The following is a 26,235-nucleotide window of genomic DNA, read 5'->3' on the forward strand; positions in this document are numbered from 1 at the left end:
GTGGCTGTCAACAATAGATTTCTTGGTGTGTTTGGGGTGGTTCCTGTAGCTGTGAAATAGGTGTGGTGATCTGTGGGTTTCTTGTATATAATTGTCTGTAGGATTCTATTGCTGAAGCCGATTTCAGTGTCTAGGAAGTTGATGCTAGTGTGGGGAGAGTTCTAAAGAGTTTTATGGATGGGTGGTGGTTGTTGAAGTTGTAATCTACAAGCAACTTCAGGTCATATGTCTGGAGCAGTGGTTCCCAAACTTGTTCTGCCATCCCTCAGCCTGCGCCGCTTCCAACAGCTCCCGTTAGCTTGGCGTAGCAAACTGCGGCCACTGGTAGCTGCGATCGGCCGAACCTGCGGAAGTGGCAGATATACAAACTGGCCCGGCCTGCCAGGGGCTTTCCCTGAACAAGTGGCAGAACAAGTTTGGGAACCACTGGTCAGGAGGATGAAAATACTGTGATTTATGTCAGGTATATCATTGGTTTTGTGGTACATTTGTCCAGAAATTCTTTGTCAAGTTAGCCTGCGAAGAATTTGGTGTACTGGGTAGCCATCCTAGTTCCCATAGCTGTACCGATGGTTTGGACAAAGTGTTTGTTGTTACAGTTGAGGATGTGTTTGGGGTAGATATCTGAGGGTTGTCCATTGTCTTGTAGATATTTGATGCAGGCAGAGATAGAATATCAGGGTGAGAAGGGACCTCAGGAGGTCATCTAGTCCAACCCCCTGCTCAAAGCAGGACCAATCCCCAGACAGATTTTTGCCCCAATCCCTAAATGGCCCCCTCAAAGATTGAACTCACAACCCTAGGTTTAGCAGGCCAATGCTCAAACCACTGAGCTATCCCTACCCAATGCCATCAATCTGAGGGATGGTTGTATACTAGGAGATAGGAGAGAAGCGATACCATTTTCAGATGGAAGGTCTGTAGAAATCTTGATTATCTCCAAAACTGAGTGTTGCTGAACTTTCTCAAATTGATTCCTCACATCCCCTCAGCAGCTGCCATTGGGAGGACTCCTGCGGAATGCCCAGCAAAACTTAAAATTTCCCTCTCGCCAGTAGAAAAGCCAAAGAGAGAGCACCCATAGCACTGCAGTGCCTGGGGCAAATACCATTGGGAAACAGGGTGGTCACCAGGTACATGGCTGGCATTGTTATAGGTGCCTTACAAGACAGCTTAGATAAGAAATTGTATATTATACCTCCTACAGCCTGAGTGAATCTAGCCCACTGTTTTACACTTAATATTCTTGGTTATTTATAAAGAAAAAGAGAAGAGGGGGGAAGAAAAAGAAATATATGTATTGTGTATGGTAATGTTAGTTATTAAATGAGGCCTTGGCTACACTGGCGCTTTACAGTGCTGCAACTTTCTCACTCAGGGGAGTGAAAAAAACACCCCCCCCAAGCGCTGCAAGATACAGCGCTGCAAAGCGCCAGTGTAAACAGTGCCCTAGCACTGAGAGCACGGCTCCCAGCGCTGCAAGCTAATCCCCATGAGGAGGTGGAGTACGTGCAGCGCTGGGAGAGCTCTCTCCCAGTGCTGGCGCTGTGACCACACTCACACTTCAAACCGCTGCCGTGGCAGCGCTCCCGCGGCAGTGCTTTGAAGTTTCGAGTGTAGCCAAGCCCTGATTCTGTTAAAGTGTGTAGCACATATCTCCTTGAGGAGAAAAGGGTGGGGAAGGGATCCTGCAGGTGTTGGGCTGGAAGGGTTGTGAGATGGCTTAATCATCACAAAAGAAGACAGAAATCTGCAGAATGAAGGAAGCGTAAATTCTGTTTAGACCCTAAAATCACAGTTTCCTCATTTTTGATTATTGACTCTTACTTCTGATCAGGGCCACTGTGAATGAATGTGTGATGTTGCACTCCATATGATTTTATGAAAATATGCTAATGAGTGTGAATGTAATGTAACTGGCATGTGCTCATGCAAATGGTCTCTTGTAAGGTATCATTACAAAGCTTATAATCTACTGAGTGTGGTCATCTTGTTTGTATAAATGTATCATTCTTGTATCTGAAACTAGAAATATGAAATATAACTTCGGTCCTATTGTAATTATGCAAAGTGTGGGCCATTAATGGTGGTTTGGAATCTTGATAGCTCCCCTCAACTAGGACAATTGGTTGTAAATGGCACTGTTTATCTGCAAACCTTCCTATAAGTCAGGCCAGGAAGAATGAAGGCTTGGGGTCTCGCAGGTCATGTGATCATGTCATCTGGTACTGGAATCCATCTTAAACCTGGTTCTTTTCCATTTAGAAGGAGGGATGGGGACCCAGACAGACAAAAGATTCCTGCCTTGTGCCAAAGCTATACAAGGGGGTGGAACAGAGCAAAGGAGGTTCCAGTCATGAGAAATCCCCTAGTTAGCACATGAGCTGGAGCTAACAAGAATGGTACCAGGGGAAAGGATTGGGCCCAGATTAGAAAGGAGTCTAGTCTGTGAAAGAAGCTTATTGGAACATCTCTGAGGGTGAGATTTTATCTGAAATCAGTTTCTTAATGTACTAGGCTTAGACTTGTGTGTTTTGTTTTATTTTGTTTAGTAACTTACTTTGTTCTGTTTGTTATTACTTGGAATCACTTAAATCCTACTTTTTATACTTAATAAAATCACTTTTGCTTATTAAATAACCCAGAGTAAGTAATTAATACCTTGGGGAGCAAACAGCTGAGCACTTATCTCTATCAGTGTTATAGAGGGCAGACAATTTATGGGTTTACCATGTATAAGCTTTACACAGAGTAAAACAGATTTATTTGGGGTTTGGATCCCATTGGGAGCTGGGTGTCTGGTTACTGGAGACAGGAGCACTTCTTAAGCCATTTTCAGTTAAATCTGCAGCTTTGGGCACATGGTTCAGACCCTGGGGTCTGTGTTGGAGAAGACTGGCATGTCTGGCTCAAAAAGACAGGGTTCTGGAGGCCCAAACTGGCAGAAAAATAGGCTCAGAGGTAGTTTCAGCATATTAGGTGAAAGTCCCAAGGGGGTTTCTGTGACCCAACCCATCACAGAATTCATTATTCATTTCCTATTTTAAGCAGTATTGTTGTTGTAGCCATGTCAGTCCCAGGATATTAGAGAGACAAGGTGGGTGAAGTTGGTCCAGTAAAAGATATTACCTCATGTACCTCATCTCCCTATTATCAGAAGACAGTTACTAATTCCCTTAGTTCCCTGGCCTGTCAGGTTGAATTTTAAGATTTTTCAACAAACAAACAAACAAACAAACAAACAAACAAACAAACAAACAAACAAACAAACAAACAAACAAACAACAAACAAACAAACAAACAACTCTGTGGCCAGACTAGGAGACAGTACTGGTTAAATCCTGGCTCTTTGAAGTCAATGGGAGTTTTGCCATTCATTTCAATTGAATCAGAATTTGTCTCTCTTTATATTTGTGTTAGAAATGTGACATTACACTAATGGCACATGGTAGCATAACCCTCAGTCTGCAACAGAGGCTCCACTGGCCTCTTGCACACCTCCTGAAAAAGCTGCTTGCCACCTGTCCCTGTGCTGCTGTTGCCAGTGTGCTGTCCGCCATCTTGACTGACATAGCAGGGTTTGAAACAGGGACCTCCGGGGCTAAAATCAGGAGCTACAGTTTGAGCTAGAGGAGCCAGAGTCTCTTGCTAACAGTTGGAACAGACTCACATCCTCTGTGGCTCAGGCACAAATGGGGCTTGTAATACACACTGACCAGTGGGTTGCACTGGCACAGGAAAGCATGTGACCCAGTGGAGTAGCCAGACCCTGTGAAATCTGACCCATCCAGTACTAACGAACTTCAGTTCCAACCTGCAAGATCCATGGATAGCTCCTAAGCAGAAGCTGCCTATCAGGTTGATTTATAAACTAGGTTTGAGAATGCTATGTTAAAACCTGGCTCTGTTCTCACATCTAACACTTCCAGTGAAGTTACTCCTGATTTATACTGGTGTAAATGAAAGCAGAATCAGGCCCAATCAAACTCATTTTCACTAGTGCGCTAAACAGGACCCTGGGTCCTTTGCTTCCATGGAAAAAGGTACCCTTTGATTTTTTAACGTTGAAATGGCCTCAGTTCATGGTGAAGGAAAATTGCCTACTACTGCATTTTCTCCTTGTAGAGCATTTCAGATAGGATGACAACATGGAAAAATGTAATTATTCCAACATGCTCTGACTTTTTCTATATTGTTCTCAAGCTAAGATTAATTTGTGCTCTACTTCAACTGCTAATTGGGATTTATAAAGAGTTTAGGGTTTATTTCTAAAGATAACTAAAAAATGTATCAATGTTCAGATAAGCATGTCTTGCCTCCTGCATTAGGGGAACGAAGGAAAGCAACTTTTTCTTTGCCTGTCTGATTTTCTTTTTGACTTTAGCACACCCTCCTGACTCTGTAAGGTTGTTTCATCTTCTTTCTCACATTTTACAATTAGGAATACAGATATATATATTGAAATACAAATGTGAAGTAAAAGAAGTAGTAAAAGAACTCCTCTAACCATAGGTAACGCATAGGCAGTGGTAGTGCAAGTTACTTCCTGATTTATTGGACTGATGCAGGAGAAGCCCTAAGGTCTTCTAAACTATTCAAGCACTAGATATCCATGGACACAGGGGTCCAAATTGTGGTAGTTAGGAGAGGAGCTGTACTTCAAGAAGGCACAGTCTTTCCCGGAGTGACCTGTTGTGCAATGGGAACCACACAGGCTGCAGCACCCTTCATCCTTAGTGAAGCCAGCTCTCCCAGTGTGAGCTGGGCTACTCCATGAACTAGTGTAGGGAGAGGAACCATGGCTTTATCTCCTCCTTCGGTTCCCACTTTGAGACACTGTGCTTAGGAGTTGCACAAAGGAATCAACTCCTATACTTCTTTGAATGCAGGGACTATAACAGACACAGGTCACAGGAAGCTGTTTGTGCTCTCCCTCTCCTAGTCACCATCCTGACTCTGCAGGCAGGCAGTCTTCTTTGGCTAGCTTGATAAAGAAAAAGGAGTGCACCTCTTAAGCGGCACTGCTCCCTAGTCTCATCCTGGTTTTCTCCTAGTGCTGCACCAGTGCAGCATGGAGGAATTACTCCACTCACTAGGGCTGGGGAAGCCTCCTCTATAGATCTTGATTTGAGAGACAGTTAGCTCCAGGGCTGTCTTAGGGGCAGGATCATAACCAAAACGTCTTGACACCAGGGGATGAATTCTCCTTAAAAGGTGCCCAGATTAAAGGAAAAATTGCAGCACCCTTGGCACCACTAAGCATTGCTGCTTTAGTGCAGTCACAGCTATTTCCACAGGTAGTGTTAGATTTTCATCTGGTGTAAATTGGTGTAACCCTTTTGACTTCAGTGGAACTACATTGATTTACACCAGCTGATTAGCTGGGTTGCTGTGCATTTTTAATTCATCATTAATTTTTTTTGCTCTAAAAGGCTTGACCCTGCATGATGCTGAGCAAATCCAGGAGCTGCTAAGCACCCTCAACTCGCACTGAAGTCACGGGGAGCCTTGTGCCTCTTGAGTTGCTCAGCACCTTGCAGGATGGAACCTAAATGCTAGACATGTAAGAGGAAAAATGGGAGTCCTCTTATTAAAAAACAAACAAACCAGAAGTCTTTGTAGTTTGATATCTTTTGACAGGAGCCAGATAGAATTATCAAGGTTACTGCTTGCTTTGGAGTAACCCCAGTTATCGTTACAAAGTTTTTTGTAATGAACTCACAGCACAAACCATACCCTATGTTTTTTTTTGCGAGGACTTGCAATTAAGTGAGTAATGATGTTGGAAGGTTAAGTAGATAATAAGATTGTGAAAAACCTATTAAAACATTTTTTTTTGGTCTTCCGTGACTATGAAACATAATCTCAAAAAGCTGCTATTGTGCAACTGCATGGAAGGGCTCACAAGCAGGTATCGCACCAAACAAAAACAAAATCCCAACTGATAAATGAAGCCTGCCCTTTTGCTCCAGTTGCCTATAATTGTAACCATCTGCAACGCTGGGTATTTCGGTTCAGAGACCAAGGGCGGCTCCATGCACCAGCACAACAAGTGTGTGCCTGGGGCGGCAAGCTGCGGGGGTGGCATGCCAGTCGCTGTGAGAGTGGCAGTCAGGCCGCCTTTGACGGCATGCCTGCAGGAGATCCTCCGGTCCCGCGGCTTCGGCTGCAATTTGGCGGTGGGTAAGCCGCAGGCGCGAGACTGGTGGACCTCCTGCAGGCTTGCCGCCAAAGGTGGCCTGAGTGCCACCTTCATGGTGACTGGCATGCCGCCCCCTGCAGCTTGCCGGTCTGGCTGCCGAAGGTGGCCTGACTGCCATGCTTGGGATGGCAAAAAACATGCCCCTGTGAGAGACCTTGCTGAAAAAACATCACTTTGGAAATCAAAACAGAGAGCTGAGCCACATCATCATTTTAGGTCACTTTATGAGTCTTGATGGTGTGCTGTGAATTTTGCAGTTAGAAATTACATAAATAGGTTGAAATTACACAGTGTAGTTACCAAAAGCATTGGTACTTCAGTGGGGAAGTTCTGTTCCCTCCTCAAAATTGGGTCAAACTAGATTCTGTTTTGGGTGAGAGTCAAATTGCCAACAGCTGTACCTAAAGTCAGACTCCAACCTGAAGGTCCATCCAAACTGCTTGTCATAATAATGCTTAGAAAGACATATATCCTGCATGCACAAAGCCCAGGAAAATGTGATGGGATCTAACAACAGCAAAGAAGGTGTAGAGCAGGTCTGCAGCCCCTCCACAGATATTATTCCAGCCCTTGCTGGAGGGTTTGGGAGCATTCAATACAGGAGTCAGAAAAAAACCAAAACATTTCCCCTTGAAAATTTTCAGGTTTTTATTGAAAACCTGCCAAACCATTATTTTTTCCCCCAGTTTTAAACTGAATGCGGCTTTAAGATTAAAAAATTTGTTTTGGCAAATTTTGGTTTTTAATTTTAACAAATTCTGAACATTTTCAACAGAAATGGAAAATGTTCTTTTTAGTCAAAGAAGTCTTTTCCAACAGAAAATTTTCAACCATCCCTAGCACTTTAGCCACACAATTCCAGCACAGGCACAATCTCCCTGCTCCCTATTGTCCCCTCATTCTATGGTCTCCTATGCAGAGCTCCTTGTCAAGCCCACTCAATGGCATGCAGGATGTGTGGAGTCCAATACTATTCCTGTTTCATGGCTGCCTACCTACTCCACTCCACTACCTACTCTAGAGCCTGCAAAACCTTGTTGCATTCTGGGTCCACCACAGGAATTTTACCCTTATGTATGACTTTTCATGCAATGATCTCAAAATACTTTGCAAACATTAAGACCTCTTAATATGAAATGAGTGAGTCCCTCTCTGAATTCTTTCCTACAAGATGCATATACTTAACGTGTCACTCTTACATGTTAAAGAGTTAAAACAAATAGAGCAATAACTATCACATCCTTATTTGGACATATGAAAATGAGCAGGAATCATCTTCTTATCTGTATTTTCACTTACTCAGTGCTTACTAATTTGCATATATGCCAATAAAAGTGTAGGGGAAGGAAATAACTAATATTTTGTGGTCTGCCGTTTGCTTTACCAGCTATAGCTTAAAATGTGATTTATATTTGGACATTGTGATCCAAATTCTCTCTTGTACTAAGGAAAGGGACTGTGCAGGGACAGGTAACAACTCATTGATTCTCATGGAGCATCTGCACTGGCCTGGCCCCAGAACAGGTTAACGCAACCTAAAGCTACTTTCATTTACATTAGGAAGCAACAGTCCGTAAGGATAGGAATGCAGAGCTCTCTGGCCATGCCCCTTCCCAGCTTCCTACCCTGGGCCTGATGGAGTAGTGGTGCAGGTGTTGGATGTGCTGACTCTGTACCTGATGAGAGCTCCCCAGTCCATCAGCTGGCACAAAAGGGTAGAATGCAGAAGAGAAGCTGGTCCCTTATTTACATTGTAGTTTGATAATTATTCATATTTGTTATTTGAATTATGGTAGCACCTAGGGGCCCCTGTCAAGGATTAGGGCCCCATTGCACTAGGAACTGTACAAACACATACATAAATACACATATATTTAAATTGGTCGACATAACATTCAAAGCCCTGGGAAATGCTTGGCAGCTGGAATGTAACAGGAGTTAAAATAGAGCATTGATAAGAACATTAGGCCTAAAATCCTCCTTTGGGGGCATTAAGAAGGGATCGGGTATGGATGGCTGAACCTTTTAGATGTCTGGCTGTGTAGGGTCCCATGCTCAAACGATACAAACAAACGTCTTTTGCTGGAGCATAATGATTTGAAATTTTCAGAAGGGCTCCTTGAGGGCTGTTACATGACAGCGTACAGGCCAGAGGCCTTTCAGTCTGATTGGTAGCGTAATATGCTGACTGGCAGCTTTTCCTTTATTATTAATACAGCAGCATAGGTGTGCATGACACTTTACAGAACAAGTGATTAGCCATGTCCCTCCCCTGCATTATCTAATGCAGAGATAACAGAGCAAAGGAGGGCAATGAACGAAGAGTGTGGTGTCTACGCGAGGGAAAGACAAGGGTTCTTGCAACAGTAAAAGATCACAAAATATACTCATGCTACTTAAGTGTCATGTTAGGTCATTTATTGTTATACAGTGGAACTGCATTGTTTCAATCACTCTTTAAAGGCTACCTGAAAGGAGAATCAGAAGAGGTTTGCTGGAAGAGAGCAAGGTTGCATGGCACATAGGATCTGGGAGGATATTCCAGCCACAGGGGTAAGGAAAGGGGCGGAGTTTCTTGTGGGAGAAGAGTAGGGGACAGTCAAGCTTCACCCAGCTGATGAAAAGTAGGACACAAACAGGGGAGACAAGAGATAATCTGTTGGCAGGACCCATCCAGTCACCCACATGAGATCATGTTGTTGACTATTTGAAATCTTTTGCACGCAAGCAAAATATGGAAGCTTTTTGTTTATTTACTGACTGGCATCAGAAGGGCTTGTTTGGGGATGATCCACAGTTCATTGAAGTCAATGGGAGTCTTCCCATTGAATTCAATGAACTTTGGATGAGGCCCTTGAAGACACTGCGTGAGCCCAGTGTCTGCTACAGACTCTGAATTAAAACCATCCCTTAGTTCATTTGATTGCCAGAAGGAAAAAAAAAATACAACCACTGTATGGAAAGACTTTATCATATGCAATATCGTCAAACTTGTCTGGAACTACCTTGTGTATTTCTCAAGCAAGCAAATTTCTTTGGTAAGATTTACAGTAAGAATTGCTCAGATCTGCCAGCATCCATGACCAAGTAACATTATTATAGTTTAAACCTGTTTGCCCAAAAAATGTTTTATGACCAGCTCTGCTTTCACTGTAGTTTAAATCCAGACTTCAGTGGCATTACTCCTGATTTACATTGGTGTAAATGAGATCATAATCAGACCTGCTGATTTTTTTTAACAAACATTGCTATCTATGACCACATGCAGTATGCACAAAAATCACTTCATTGCAGTGAACAACATGAGCTAATGGCCCCCTTTGGGCTTATTTCTTAAAGATGATGTTCACCCCTGTGTAGAGGGCCTGCACAAAGCCCACAGCCCACTTAAGCTCTTAAAATAGAACTTAAGTGGCGCATAGATGTGATGCTGACCTTCTTCACAGGAGTAAATTTCACCTTACAAGACACAGTAATATTAAAATACATTCAGCTTTTCCATTTATTATTTGTTTTGTGTGTATTACTGTATGCCATTGCTTGGGAACTGCACATTGATGCAGTCAGAAGTCGTGTGTGTTTCAATGACCCTGAGAGCTTAAACTCCTGGTAGGGCCACCCAAGCCAGATGGATCAAAGAATAGGGACCAGATGAAAAGCAGTCCACTGGTCCTCCAGGCTGGAGATTGATCTATGGGTTTGTTGAAGTTCCATGTTCATCTTGATAAAAAATACAGAGAGCAAAATAAACAAAAAGTGTAATGAAGGTGGATGCTGAATGTAGTACCTATGGTGCTACAAAAATAATAACAGATGAAAATTAATAATGGACTAGATTGCCTTCTTCAACAGGAAAAGAGCCTAAAACAACGTCTCTTTTTGTGCACCCACAAGGCTTACATTTCCAGTGGAGAGTCAGCTTAAGAGAGAACTTCAAATTTGCTAGCTCAGCTGCTTTCCCCATTAAATTCACCCAGCCAATCATGTACACCCACACGAAGCCATCTTCCATCTCTATTAACACAAAGCCAGACAGCAAATCAACTGAAAATTGCATATATAATGTGTGGGAATTCACACTTCCTACCCTTGAAGTCACGCAACTCATAGATATCAGTCATGATGTCAGAAAAGGGAACCATATTATCCTTCTGTGTCCCGTGGGTGAATAAAATGACCAAAATAGTAACTTTACATAACATCCTGCATTGTAAGAGCTCCCATACTCTGCCACACTGCCTACATTTGGGTTCAATTGTTTATCACTGTTTCGGAGGTGGAACTCAGCAACATTTTGTGTCAGCAACACTATCTAACAAAACTATTAATTTTTCTTTTTCAGAATGATTGTATAATCATTTGTTTGGATCTTAGTCCTTGAAACAGATGGTTGCAAAATCAAAATTAAACTTTAAATTGTGGTTCTGCGCCAAGAAGTGACTATGAAAAGAAATCCCACCTTTGTGCCCATAGGCCTGCTCTCTAAGTGTTGTCAGGATCATTTCGGCTAGGAACAAAAATTAACGTACTTTTTTAATTCCAGTTAGCCCTGCAGAACCAACAGAACTCTGAGAAAATGAAATGGATTCTCTTTGCATCTTATAACATCAGAATTGTTAATTAAGGCTTCAGTCCAGCAAATCAAGTAAGCACATATTGGATTGGGGACTACCTTGAACCTCGGCTCCTGGCTTGCCCTTGGTTACAGTGGGTTTCCAGGGGTGGAATGGTGGGCATGATATAAAGTCAATGAGTTTGGTCAGTTGTAACTCAGAGAAGAGTATGAAGAAAGTTGTTATTATTAGTAATTATTTCTGATCAGCCAAAGGTATGGTAGGTTCATCGTAGAAAGTGTAAGGATACAGATCCACCCCTAAAAACTTGCAATGGAAGGCCCCAATACTGAAAATACTTATTTATGTGTGTGATGTTGCACTCTATATAATTTTATGAAAGTATGCTGATGATGGGTAATGAAGTCTTACAGAGACATGTGATCATGTCGCCTGAACTGGAATCCATCTTTAACCTGGTGCTTTTCCATTGAGAAAGCGGGGTGGGAACCCAGAGGGACAAAGGATTCCCGCCTAGTGCAAAAGATATATAAGTGGGTGGAACAGAGGAAAAAGTGGAGCCAGTATGAGGAGTCCCCTAGCTACCACCTGAGATGGAACAAGGGCTGTACCAGGGGAAAGGACTGTGCCCAGACTAGGTAGGTGTCCAGTCTGTGAAAGAAACTTATTGAAAAATCTCTGAGGGTGAGATTTTATTCAGTTTTCTTAGACATAGACTTGCATGTTTTATTTTATTTTACTTGGTAATCCACTTTATTCTGTTACTGCTTGGAACCTCTCAGATCCTACTTTCTGTATTTAATAAAATCACTTTTTACTTATTAATTAACCCAGAGTATGTATTAATACTGGGGCGGCGGGGGGGTGAGAGGGAACAGCAGTGCATCTCTCTCTATCAGTGCTATAGAGGGTGAACAATTTATGAATTTACCCTGTATAAGCTTTACACAGGGTAAAAAAGGGATTTATTTGGGGTTTAGACCCAATTGGGAGTTGGGTATCTGAGTGCTAAAGATAGGAACACTTCTGTAAACTGCTTTCAGGTTAAGTCTGCGGCTTTGGGGCGCATGGTTCAGACCCTGAGGTCTGTGTTGGAGCAGGCTGGCATGTCTGGTTTAGTAAGACAGGGAACTGGAGTCCTAAGCTGCCAGGGCAGGAAAGCAGGGGCAGAAGTAGTCTTGGCACATCGGTTGGCAGTTCCCAAGGGGGTTTCTGTGATCCAACCCATCACAATGTGCTTAACTTTACTCCTGTTTTTAGTTCGTTCAAAATCAATGGGACTGCACGCAGTAGTAAAGTATGTGAGTGTTTGCAGGATTTGGGGTCCAAATTTGACACAGGCAAGGCAATACAAAGAAATGAAAAGTCAAGGGTCACAATGAGCTAACACAGTCATTCAGAAAGGCATGAACACATCTTTATGGTTCTGTTGTTTTATTTTGCTTCCTTCACCAAGGGGATGAGGCCAGAGGTGAGTTTTTAGACAGGAGTTGAATGAGGTGAGACAGGTGGTTTGGTAAAGAGGTTTAGGAAGAGTTATCCCTGTGTAGGGGACTGCATGGACGAAAGCATGGAGGAAGGGAGATCTGAGGGAGGACGTGAAGGCTGGAATTCTATTTGGAACAGAGAGGTTGGGGAGGAACATGGAAGGAGACAGTGGGTATGTCTATACATTGTGACAGGGTTGGGCCAGATGGCTACAGGAGAGTGATAGAAGGCAGATATATTAGCTCCAGGTTAAGCTGGTCCCCTTTCCTTGGGTAAGGTAATAGGGGCAGTTCCAGTTCAGGAACTTGCTGGAGCCAATTAAGGCAGACAGGCTAATTAGGATACCTAGTGCCAATTAAGAAGCTGCTAGAATCAATTAAGACAGGCAGGCTAATTAGGGCACCTGGTTTTAAAAGGACTTCATTTCAGTCTGTGAGGGGTGCATGTGAGGAGCTGGGAGTAAGAGATGCAAGAAGCTGAGAGTGAGTAGGCTTACTGCTAGAGGACTGTGAAGTGCAAGCGTTACCAGACATCAGGAGGAAGGTCCGGTGGTGAGGACACAGAAGGTGTTGGGAGAAGGCCATGGGGAAGTAGCCCAGGGAGTTGTAGCTGTCATGCAGCTGTTACAAGAGACACTATAGACAGCTGCAATCCACAGGGCCCTGGGCTGGAACCCAGAGTAGAGGGCAGGCCCAGGTTCCCCCCATCCCCTCAACTTTCTATTTGAAACAAGAGGAGGTGACCTGGACTGTGGGTCCCACCAGAGGGGAAGGTCTCTGGTCTGTCTCCCGACCCATTAGGTGGGCCAGCAGAAACTGTGGGGATTGTTCTCCTTCCTTTCCCCATGGTGGCCAGTGATGAGGTTAGCTGAGTGAACAGCAGGGTTGAGCCACTAGCAAAAGTGGCTAAACTGAGGGCTGCTGTGAATCTCTGAGATGAGCAAATCTGCCAATAAGTGCAGGACCCACCAAAGAAGAGGAGGATGTTGTCACAACATATATTTTAAAGGTCTAGTTTACACCAATGCCTGATCCTTGTTTATTGTTCTGACAATGCAGGGGCCAGTGGGCTCAACTCCTCTTCTATGACATTAGTCTCACCCTCCTTTTCTCTTGTCTAAAACAAGCACATATCAGTGTGTTCCCTTAGCATATGTCTACACTACACTTTAAGCCCAGGGTTAGTAGAACTCAAGTTGGGAGTTCCTGGGTTTGTTAACCTATAACTCATTGGTAATCTCAGATTAGGAATTATTGAACTCTGGGTCCCAATTTGGGCTCCAGTGTCTACACTGCACAGTGTCTACACTACAATGCAAGTCTCAGTCCAACCACCCATATCCCAGCCTTCCTACCACCCTCCAAAAATGTGGCTGCAGTGTAGACATACCGCTAGTTCTCTGTTCCTCTGCTAGTTATTTCTGCCAACCACTGGAACTAAATCCCTACCCCTTTGCGCCCTTCCTCCATGGCTCCTGAATGCTACAATATTTTTATAATGCCTTGCAGATGTCAAAACCCTTTTGCAACTGGCAAAAAGTCAGAGATGTTGAACCTGTGAAGAGGTAAAAACCCAAATCCCTTCCCCTTTTACAGTTTGCAAACACTTCTCTCTTTCTCTGATCTTGAGTCCTGAGGTTTTCTTTGCTGTGGTTAAATTGCAGTTTGAAAATGTTTCAGTTGTCATCTTGCATTGTGGTGCATCACATGGTTCCTCAGCCACAAAAAGGCCTAGTAATTTGGTTCCATCCTGTCATTGATTTTGATGTGTCTGATGCAGCTGGATGTGGGCATGTCACAGGTTCCAATGTTATCATTAACAGTAAAACAAATGTCAAGAAGAAAATACTATTGTCGCTGAACTAGTTTTAAACTAATCAGATGCTGAAGAATGGCACAGTTCTCAAATATGTATTTTCACACAGGAAAAGGTTTGTTAAAGTGGAGTTAAAGTTTTAAAGATGTAACAACTATTTAAGAAATATTTTAAAAAATAATCTCTGGAGGCTGAAAATGTAGCCATCTCTTGTCTCTTGGTTTATACTTCCACTGTATGCTTTTGGGAGAAGAGACTGTCTTTTGGTTCTGTGTTTGTACAACACCTACCACAGCGGGGTCCTGGTCAATGACTAGGGCTCCTAGGCATTGCTGCAATACAAATAATAAATGCACATGAAGTTCAGGCAAAAGGTGTTCAAAAGCCCAAATGTTTATGGCAAGATAGCTATCTCCCCATCCTCCTGTTCATCAGAGCAGAAGGTTACAATCTGTTATGATTTATTAAAGCCAGCTCACACTCACAACCTGCTTTTGCTGGAAATCAGTTTGGGATGCTCTAGTCTTTCAAGTCTTTTCTTCTTTACTAGGTTGTATAAGGACAAGTTGGGAGGAGGCAGCAAGGTAGGCCTGGGGCTAGAACAGGATCTGTCAGTGTTTAGGCTCTTTACACAGAGCACTGAAGGTTATTTAGTTTTACCTGCCTTTGAATAATAAGCACATCTGATTTATGGTTTCTAATCTTCTATTCTCACTCTCTGTCTCCCATCCCTCCATTGGTAGGGCAGTACAATACCTTTTGCCCCCCAGCACAATCCCAGTTGGGTTTTGTTAAAGGTACAATGGCAAATCCCTGCTCCTAAAGCAGCTTGTTCAGATTTTGAAAGAGTCTTTGCTAAAATAAATAAGCAAAACAGTATACTGTAGTCTATTAATTTTAAAATCACAGATGAAAGGAAAATAAAAACTACATAAAGAACAACTAGCCTGAATTAATCTAAACTGTTCTGTGCTCTAATGGAGCCAAGTAGTTTCCACTGGAATTGTTGACTGTTATGGAGCATTGATTTATAATACAGAGTCAGGTTGGTGGTCTGATCCCAATCTTAGGAAGCAGAATTTACTTGCCATTAGGCCAGTATTAATCATGTTGTAATGATGATGTTCAGCTGGGAAAGTAGCAAAGATCCACATGTCTCAAGAGTGGTTTCAGTTAGTCCACAGAGTGAATGATATTGGTGTATGCAGATTATTTATGTGTACGGCAGGAATGCATATAGAGCTGCCATTTGAATTTCAGTGGAATCTCAGTGAAAAATCAGTCCTGTGGTATTTGACACTCTAACTTCTCCCAGCAAAAGTGTGAAGAATGCTTGTTCTTGTAGGATTTAATTGGTGGCATTACATTCTTTCTATCTTCTGACACTTTATACTTGAAACAGAAAATCTCAGCTTTGCACAGTGGAATGCCCTCACTGAAATAAATCAGGCATTTCTATGGCTCTGAGATCCCAATGTGATTGTTAGCCAGAGCTAATCAGGGGCAATGATAATAACTTCCATTAACAGACTAAGGAGAAACAACAAATTGCATGATGTTCTATGAGGTTGACTCTTACCCCATTGCAGCTGGTGTATTCAAAGACAATATGCTGTTTACATTAGAGAGGAGCCCCAATCAAAACTCTGGATCCAAACTTAAAGTTTGGGGAAGACTGGACTTGGAGTCAAATTCCAGCACAGCAGCTTGGACCTATCTCTACAGCAAGCTTCTTTCTAAAAAGAGGTTGAAAATGCCTTATTTCTAAATAGGTGGTGAGCGAATCATATAAAAACTTTCCACAAATATTTGTTTAAATATTTATCATGAGTTGGTTTCGTCCACATTCATATTCCTTTTGTATTTGCTAAATGTGTCTGGAAAGCAATCACGTTTTAGGGCTGGTTTATGCACATACTTTGAGCACATATTTAATGAAATCAGTGTAGAACATGATTTTGTTGAATTAGTGCAAACTCCTTACCTGGCACTCTTTTTAGAACTGAGTGCCTTATTTCAATTTAGCTTAAACGTTTTAAAAAAAACCCAGTTTAATCCAAATTGACACAGGGCACTCATGAGAATACAAGAATGTTCACAGAAGGTGTCTATACCAATGTACCTAAATCAGATTCTAAAGTGATGTCGTTAAATCAGTTCAATCTTTCTGTTTAGACAAGGCTGGAATAGATGTTCCTTGAAAGCATTCATAGAAAGGAACGTGAGAACATTGTACATGTGAGAATTCATGCCAGAAGTGCTTCCATGCTCACTCAGTCAGGAAACAGAAACAATACCAACGGCTAGATCCACAAAGGGGATTTAGGGGTTGTCCACACTTAAAATGCTACAATGACAAAGCTGTGCCACTGTAGTGCTTCAGTGTAGACACTACCTATGCCAATGGGAGGGATTCTCCTGTCAGCATAGGTAATCCACCTCCTTGAGAGGTAATAGCTAAGTCATACAGAAGAATTCATCCATCAACTTAGTGCTGTCTAAATGGGGACTTAGGTTGGTTTAACTACATCACCTTGCTGCCTAATGTAATCCACAGCCCTGAGTTATACAATACAAGGGAAGAATTAGGTGCCTAAGAATGGATCCAAAAAAGCCAGCAAACTGAGCTATAAGCCGCCTAAGCTAGGCAATTGGAAATACTGAGGAGAGGGATGTGGGAACAGTCCCATCCCCCAAAAAGATCTAAGTGCCCAGTTCTGGGTTGGAGGGAGACATCTATCTCTGCTTGGGATGCACAGCCATGAACCCTCTGCTGGAGTTAAGTGACTAAGCCCTTTCTCACCCCCCACCCCCCTCCAAAAAAACAACAAACAACCAAAAAAAAAAACCTCACATGAGCCGGTGGCGTCATTATAACCTTTATCTCAGTGATTAGAGCTCTCATCCCAGAGTGGGAGATCTAGGTTCAAATTCCTCGCTCCATCAGAGTACAAGCCTGCTAGGGACCCTGGGTATAGACTTGGATGTAGGGTTGCCAGGTGTCCAGTTTTCGATCAGAACACCTGGTAGAAAAGGGACCCTATTAGCACCGCTGAACGGGCCGTTAAAAGTCCAGTTGGCGGAGCAGCAGGGCTAAGGCAGGTTCTCTGCTTACTGTGACTCTACATGGCTCCCAGAAGCAGCAGCATGTCACCTCTCTGGCTTAGGGACAGCCAAAGGGCTCCGCACACTGCCTTCACCCCAAGCGCTGGCTCCACAGCTTCCATTGGCTGGGGACCACAGCCAATGGGAGCTGCGGAGGCGGTGTCTACAGACGGGAAACACGCAGAGCAGCTTGGCTGTGTGTCCACGTAGGAGCCAGATGGGGGACATGCCACTGCTTCCGGGAGCTGCTTGATGTAAGTGCAGCCTGGAGCCTGCATCCCTGACCCCTTCCCATGCCCCAACCCCCTGCCCCAGCCCTGATTCCCCTCCTTCCCTCCAACCCCCTTGGTCCAATCCCAGTTCACCCTCCTGTCCTCCAATCCCTCACCCCTAGCCCCACTCCAAAGTCTGCACTCTGCACTCCCCCAGCTGGAGCCCTCACACATCCCCTGCACCCCAACACCCTACCCCAGCCTGGAGCCCCCTCCTGTACCCCAAATTCCTCATCCATGGCCCCACACCAGAGCCTGCACCCTCAGCCAGAACTCTCACCCTCTGTGCACCCCAACCCCCTACCTCATCCCAGAGCACCCTCCCATACTCCAAATGCCTCAGCTCTACCCCCAGCCCAGAACTCCCTTCTCCACCCCAAACCCCTCATCCCGGGCCCCATCCCAGAGCCCTCATCCCTTTTTGCAAGCCAACTCCCTGAGCCAGCCCCATGAAAATGAGTGAGTGCGTGAGAGTGTGGAGAGTGAGCAACAGAGGAAGGAGGGATGGAGTGAGCAGGGGCGAGGCCTCGGAGAAGGGGTGGGGTTTCAGAGGAGGGACAGTGCAGGGGCGGGGCAAGAGTGTTTGGTTTTATGTGAGTAGAAAGTTGGCAACCCTACTTGGATGGCTAACCTGCACTGAAGTCTATGCCACAACATTTAAACTACTATTGTTACCCATGCTAGCTAGATTAAAGCTAGCACAGGTATGTCTGCCTATGCTACAGTCACACCTTTCCTTGCTGTGTAGACATACTCTAACACAAATCTTGAGTGGTGTATAATGAATACTCACACAGGGCTGTTTGTGATCCATCCACAAAGTTGAATAAATAATTTTGAATATTTAATAAATTCAAGGACATCATTATTTGGCTGTAGATGTTCTGTGATCAGAAAAAGAAACTAAATCCATCAGATAAATTAGTCAGAATTAAAAATTGATTCGGTTCTAATCCAGATTCAGAAGAGTTATTCCTTGACTTTAGCAAAACTTTTGATACAGTCTCCCACAGTATTCTTGCCAGCAAGTTAAAGAAGTATGGGCTGGATGATTGGACTATTAGGTGGATAGAAAGCTGGCTAGATCATCGGGCTCAACGGGCAGTGATCAACGGCTCCATGTCTAGTTGGCAGCCTGTTTCAAGTGGAGTACCCCAAGGTTCGGTCCTGGGGCCGGTTTTGTTCAATATCTTCGTTAATGATCTGGAGGATGGCGTGGACTGTGCTCTCAGCAAGTTTGCAGATGACACTAAACTTGGAGGAGTGGTAGATACATTGGAGAGTAGGGATAGGATACAGAGGGACCTAGACAAATTAGAGGACTGGGCCAAAAGAAACCTGATGAGGTTCAACAAGGACAAGTGCAGAGTCCTGCACTTAGGATGGAAGAATCCCATGTACTTTTACAGACTAGGGACCGAATGGCTAGAAGGCAGTTCTGCAGAAAAGGACCTAGGAGTTACAGTGGACGAGAAGCTGGATATGAGTCAACAGTGTGCCCTTGTTGCCAAGAAGGCTAATGGCATTTTGAGCTGTATAAGTAGGGGCATTGCCAGCAGATTGAGGGATGTGATCATTCCCCTCTATTTGACATTGGTGAGGCCTCATCTGGAGTACTGTCTAGTTTTGGGCCCCACACTACAAGAAGGATGTGGAAAAATTGGAAATTTGTTTACCAGCGGAGGGCAACAAAAATGATTAGGGGGCTGGAGCACATGACTTATGAGGAGAGGCTGAGGGAACTGGGATTGTTTAGTCTGCAGAAGAGAAGGATGAGGGGGGATTTGATAGCTGCTTTCAACTACCTGAAAGTGGGTTCCAAAGAGGATGGATCTAGACTGTTCTCAGTGGTACCAGATGACAGAACAAGGAGTAATGATCTCAAGTTACAGTGGGGGAGGTTTAGGTTGGATATTAGGAAAAACTTTTTCACTCAGAGAGTGGTGAAGCACTGGAATGGGTTACGTAGGGATGTGGTGGAATCTCCTTCCTTAGAGGTTTTTAAGGTCAGGCTTGACAAAGCCCTGGCTGGGATGATTTAGTTGGGAAATGGTCCTGCTTTGAGCAGGGGGTTGGACTAGATGACCTCCTGAGGTCCCTTCCAACCCTGATATTCTATGATTCTATGAGTCTGATTAGTCTATAAAGTGAGAAAGACTAGTAAATTTGGAGTTTGGTGTTTGTCATTTTCTTTAACCATGTAAAAAGGCTTGTGGCTGATTTACCAAGAAATGATGCTGAGATGAATGTGATTCTCGATGAAATAGGAGGACAGCAAAAGAGGTGGGTGTCAGTAGTCAGTGAAGAACATCAATCGTTTTCACCTTAGCATGATAGGAAACAAAGGTGGCAAGTGGACACAACTAAGAATCTTTAACACTTAAGTCTCATATTGTATTACTGAGAATCTTTGTTAATAAATGAGGAAATGGCTATATGCAGTTTTATTGGCAATAAACCTAGTGTCTGAAGCCAATTTTCCCTTTTATTTTTACAGACTACAAATACTTCTACATTCTTGTTACTGAAGATACAGTACAGATAGATACAAACATTTGAAAGCTGTTAGGATCATTTAGAGAACTGATCTGGCTCTGCTTTGAACCCCATTAAAATGGATCAGATTATATAAACTGCAATTGGAGTGATAGAGTAGAAAAATGGCATAAGAGAAAGGATGACTCTGAAACCAGGACAGCTGGCAGGAATGAGAGAAGCTGGGATGAATGAAGAGGAACACACATTTCTTTTGGTCCTCTCCATGGGCATTTTGCCATTTCATTCTGGCTAGCATGTCACAGCTAATTATGAAATCATTCCCACGTCTCGAGGTAACTATTCACAGCTTTTCACCACTCCACTACATTGCTCATGAATGTTGCAAGATACCCTAATGCCCTGCAGATGTCAAAGCCTGCCTGTTAGGATGCAGTGATAACCAAAAACAGTTCAAGGACACAGAACTATATCTCTTCCCTATATTTAGCATGCAGGTTCCTGATTTGAGATCCATTTTGCTGGAATATTAGTCATGAGCCTGAAGTTTTCTTTGCTGTGCTCTGAAGATGAAGGAAATTTTCAAGGTGCTTTTACACAAAGCCATGCTTTAGTATTGTGTAAGCTTAAGACTGGAGCAAAGAATTCCTGAAATTTAATCTTGGCTCCCCTATGGATTCCCTCTGGATATATCTACACTACAATGTGAGCCTGGGTTAGTGGGACTTGAATCAGATGACCCTGCGTTACAGAACTTGGGGCTTGAGCATCTACACTGGTTGTACACCCTAGATTAAATTTTTTCCTAAACTGGGCCTCTGGCATCCACATTGCAGCAAGCAGACCTGAGTCAAACTGATCATATCGCAGACTCCTAGTACCCATCTGAAATGCCTGCTCTAGCCCTCTGAGTGTGATGCAATGTGGGAAAACTTGTCTGTCCATCGTGAACATTACAGGCAGTTTGAACAACCACCAACACATCCTGTCCAGCAGTCATTTTGGTCTGTGCACTCCCAGCTACTGGAGCCAGCTATATGGAGGAGACACTTTTTGAAGAACTTTTCTTGCTTGCACTTTCACTCCTGCATCAGGAAATGGGCTGTCATGGTATAATTCCCCACACTGAACCTTACCGTCCAAAAGATGGGGTACCAGCATGAATTCCTCTAAGCTTAATTACCAGCTTAGAACCTGTAGCGCTGCCACCAACCAGGAATTCCAGTGCCTGGTACACTTTGGTCCCCCCAAAACCTTGCCCGGGGACCCCCAAGACCCAGACCCTCTGGATCTTAACACAAGGAAAGTAAACCCTTTCCCTCACCATTGCCTCTCCCAGGCTTCCCCTTCCTGGGTTACCCTGGAAGATCGCTGTGATTCAAACTCCTTGAATCTTAAAACAGAGAGGAAAATTCACCTTTCCCCCTCCGTCTGTCTCCCCCTCCCAGACTCTCCCTGAGAGAGAAAGTAATCCTAACACAGAGAGAAAATAACCTCTCTCTCCTTCTTCCATCCTTTCTCTCCACCAATTCCCTGGTGGATCCAGACCCCGTCCGCTGGGGTCTCACACCAAAAAAAAAAAAAATAATAATAATCAGGTTCTTAAACAAGAAACTTTTAATTAAAGAAAGAAAAAACAGTAAAAATTATCTTTGTAAATTTAAAAAATGGAATAGGTACAGGGTCTTTCAGCTATAGACACTGGGAATACTCACCCAGCCTAAGTATACAAGTACAAATTAAAATCTTTTCAGCAAAATACCAATTTGAACTCCTTTCAGCCAAATACACATTTGAACTCCTTCCAACCAAATACACATTTGCAAATAAAGAAAACAACCATAAGCCTAACTCGCTTTATCTACCTACTACTCACTATTCTGAACTTATAAGAGCCTGTATCGAAGAGATTGGAGAGAAACCTGGTTGCACATCTGATCCCTCTGAGCCCCCAGAGTGAACAACAACCAAACACTAACAGCACAGCACAAAAACTTCCCTCCCTCAAGATCTGAAAGTATCCTGTCCTCTGATTGGTCCTCTGGTCAGGTGACAGCCAGGCTCACTGTTCTTGTTAACCCTTTTCAGGCAAAAGAGATATGAAGCACTTTTATTCCACTAACTCTTACTTATCTGTTTATGACACGGGCGAGCTTCCGTGAGGTGCTGGCAGACATGTCAGCGGCATTTTCTTACCCACCAAAGGCCTGACACAGCTTATGATTGTGGAGGATGAGGAGTACCCAGACATAGTAGATAAACTGGCTGATGCTTCTAAGTACACTTGGTTCAGCTTCTGATGCCCCATCTGTAGATTGGTGTTCTGGAACAGGACAACAAGCAAACACTAGCGGGATCACATCATCATGTAGACCTGGGATGACCAACAGTGGGCCTAAATGTTCACCTGAAGAAAGCTACATTTCTGGAGCTTTGTGAGCAGCTTTCCTTGACCCTCCAGCATAAAGACACACACATAAGGCCAGCCCTGCCAGTCCAGAAGAGGGTTGCTATAGCTGTCTGGAAGCTGGCTAGGCCAGACGGCTACTGGTCCATTGCAAATCAGTTTGGTGTTGGAAAGTCAATGGTGAGTAAAGTGGTATTGAGGTTTCTGAGATAATCAGATGTGTGACTTACCAAAAGTGGCAAGGGCCATTGATGGGATTCATGTGCCCATAGTTTGCCCTCCTCAAGGAGCACATAAATCTCAAAGGGTTCTACTTCATTGTTATGCAGACCCTTGTGGACCACAGAAGATGATTTATGAATGTCAGTGTGGGTTGTACTGGGAAAGTTCATGATGTTTTCCATCAATCAGGAGTCTACATTCATGGATAGGCTGAAACACTACTCCCACCAAATGATGTCATAAATGGAGTGACTGTCCCCACTTTTATTCTGGAAGACCCTGCACACCTCTTTTTGTCTTGGCTTTTGAAACCATACCCTGATTTCAGAGGCCCTGGCAAAAGACAGTTTCTCAGCAGGTGTAGAATGGTTGTTGTGCTTTTGGCAGATGGAAATCTCATTGGAGATGTTTACAGACTCATTTGGATGCCAGTGTTATCAGTGCTGATTGCAGTACTGTGGCCTGCTGTGCTCTTCACAACCTTTGTGAAGCCAGAGGTGAGCCATTTCCCCCTGAATGGGCCTATGACCACGAGAGGCCACTGAATCAGTACACTCAGCCAGAAAGTGCACCTACCACTGCTGAAGCTGGATACACCCAGGTAACAGAAGTTAGGGATGCTTTGTCCTGTCACATTGTGGACTTGAACGGCCCCAGGGAAATAGTACCTTTATGAATATGCTTGTGGGGGTTGTATGGGGACTCACTGATTGTTGGAAGGGGTGTGCAGTTTTAGGGCCATACAGTGTACTTATAAATGCCATGACCACTTATGAAATGGAGAGGGGTGGGGGGAAAGCGGTTACTCACAGTGTGGATGATGTAAGGATGTAATTACTATAGATAACTATACTGAGGAATAGTCTTTGCATGCGAATTCCTAATTGTCACTGATCACGTGCTTACCTTTATTATTTTGAATCCATGTCATATGATGTGAAAAGTGATAGAGAGAAACATTCTTGATGAAATAAAGAAAAATATTTATAAACTTGTATTAGAAAAGTACAACATTCATCCATTCCCAGGCAGACCAGCTGCCATTGCCACACCAACATACTAATAACAACAGAACCTTACAGGGAAAAAACCCAACAACAATAAAAGCAATATACATGAACTAATGCAAACAGTGAGGACATGCAAAAGACAGAAGCCCCCTAACATGGCATGTCCACTGGGCACCCATTCTCCTTTTCTTTCTTTCTCTGTTTGTCATGCATGCGGTGCTGTAGGAGGGAGGTGGAGGCATTCCTAAGGTAGGGGGGTAAATATGGAGGACTGCATGGGGCCAAGATTGCCCTGCTCAGCCAATAATGGGGCCTGATTGCATGGGCCACCCTGCCAAGGAGTCTTCCAAGCTGCATTTGGACTGCAGCACAGGGTTATGAGCAGGGGATTCAGGCTGTGGTGTAGGTGATGCAGGAGCAGGAGCCACTATTCTTGTAGTCACTAGTGATATCAACTACTCAGACAGTTCTCTCTGCTGAGCTCTGTCCTCCTCCCTTAGCCTCTGTTCCTCTTCCAGGAACTGCATAGCAAGCACCTTCTCCTGCATTCAAGTTGTACAGCCTGTCCTCAAAATGTCCTCAAGCTGTGTAGCCAGCCTGAGCCTTTCCTCTTACCTCTGGCCATGCCTTTCCTCTAGCCACACATCCCTCTGTCTGTGGTACTGGATTTGCTTGTAGGTCTTGTCCAGAACCTCAAACATAAGTTCATCATGGTTTGCTTCCTCTTGGAACTGCCAGTGAAGTTACAATGAGCCAGGCTTGTGCTGCAGTGTGGGCAAGCTGTGGAGGTATTGCAGCCAGTACAGGTTGTGTGGCCTGGAACAGGACAAGACACAGAGGTTATTGTCTCAAAGAGGTCAGTGCAGGAGCACAGAAAAAATCCCTGCTGCATTTCAAGGACATAAAATGTTACTTTTACAACCTGAACCTCAGACCACAGAAGCTCCCTGGACACCGCTTGGTTAATCGCAGTGAAAGAATCAAAGAATTTTAAAAATTAAAACTTTGATTTTAGAAAATTGAAAAACTACTTGGGTTTGGGGGGAGGAGGGCGCTGCCATCAGAGGCTGTGCGGCAAAAGGATTTTTTATTATTTCAGGCCTTCCACATTCTGGAAGACATAACAGTTCTTGTGTGCAGCCTGACTGGCAAAGGGAGATGTTATTCCAAGCTGCTGGTGGGAAACCTGCAGTGTGTTCAACAGAAATATTCAAACATATAGTGAATGAATAGCACATCTGTGACTGGTATGGGCTTGTCAGCTATTGAGCTGGCTCTGGAAAATATGCCCTTCCCTGCAATGTGACTACCTATCTGGAGTTCCTGCTTCAGGAAAAGTTCAAAAGTATCAGCACTCAGGATTAGGTCAGAATTCATGATGGAATCAACAGGATGCTTTGTTAGTTTCCACCTGGCTTAACCTGTTATGGCTGCATGCAAACACACAAAAATCCACAGCCTTCTTCCTCCCCACCCTGGCACATTTCTGCACAAAATTTCAAACCACATTCATATTTGGGACAAATGATTTTTGTCACCTATGGACTACCTCTAACTGAAATGGACTAGATTTGTGAATGGAATGCATTGCCCCATCCCAGACACACACAGCTCACTGTTTCCAGGTAGCTCAATAAATTTAGAAAGGTTACAGAGAGGCATACTTAGAGAGATGGCAATAAAAGGTTATTATTTTTAAAGAACAGGGATGGCCCAACACAAATCTGTGCCTTTCCAGCAAAAATACCCTTGAAAGATGTTCTTCATTGTTTGTATTTCCCAGTCACCACTTTAAACCCCAGGTGTTTGTGTGTGGAGTAGTCACACTGCTGGAATACAATCTGCCATTAATGGATACACACTACTAGCTGTGGCTTCTCATAACTTTTGCACGGTTCATAGAGCAGAAATCCCTCTAATTCCTGTATTAATACAAATTAAAATGGAGCCAGAAACTTACTGGACTTAGGGGTGGCTTCTGCCCCATCTGTGAGTGCTGCAGGCTATGCAACAGGCTGTCCCTCGGGGGAAGCATCAGTTCTTCTGCATCTGGACCCAGAACCCGCTGCTGTTGTTCCTGCTCCAAAGTCTGCTCTGGAACCAGTTTCAGCAACAGAGTGACTTCATTGTCTCTCCTGCTGCCAGCTCCCATCAGTCCCTGTGCTGGATTCTGGAACCAGCAGGGCACCATCCTGCTTGACCAGGTCATCATGTACCATGGTTGGCTTTGGGCTGGGCACAGTGCCCAGCACCTGATCAAATTCCTTGTAAAATAGGCATAATGTCAGTGAATTGCCCAAGAAGCAGTTCTGGTTCCTGTTTTTCTGGTATTTATTCTTGAGATGCTGAATCTGCTCCTTGCACTGGTCACCAGTCCAGTAAATTTGCAAAGCTGCCAGGTTCTTCACTATTTGCTGGTACACATGGTCATTCCTGGTCCTCTTACTAAAGTCCACAGTATTGTTGGCCTCACATCAGAGATTCACCAAAATTTGGCTGTGCTTCTGTGACCATGAAGCTCTGCAAAAGGCTTGTTCAGTTCAGTCTCCATTGCAGAGACAAAAAGCTCTCAGGTGGGGTGTATGCAGCTTGGTGTTCAGAAGACAATAGAGCTGATAACGCTGATTCACAGAGCTGCTGCAAC

This window comes from Gopherus flavomarginatus, chromosome 4 (assembly GCF_025201925.1).
Source record: "Gopherus flavomarginatus isolate rGopFla2 chromosome 4, rGopFla2.mat.asm, whole genome shotgun sequence".
Lineage (NCBI taxonomy): Eukaryota > Metazoa > Chordata > Testudines > Testudinidae > Gopherus > Gopherus flavomarginatus.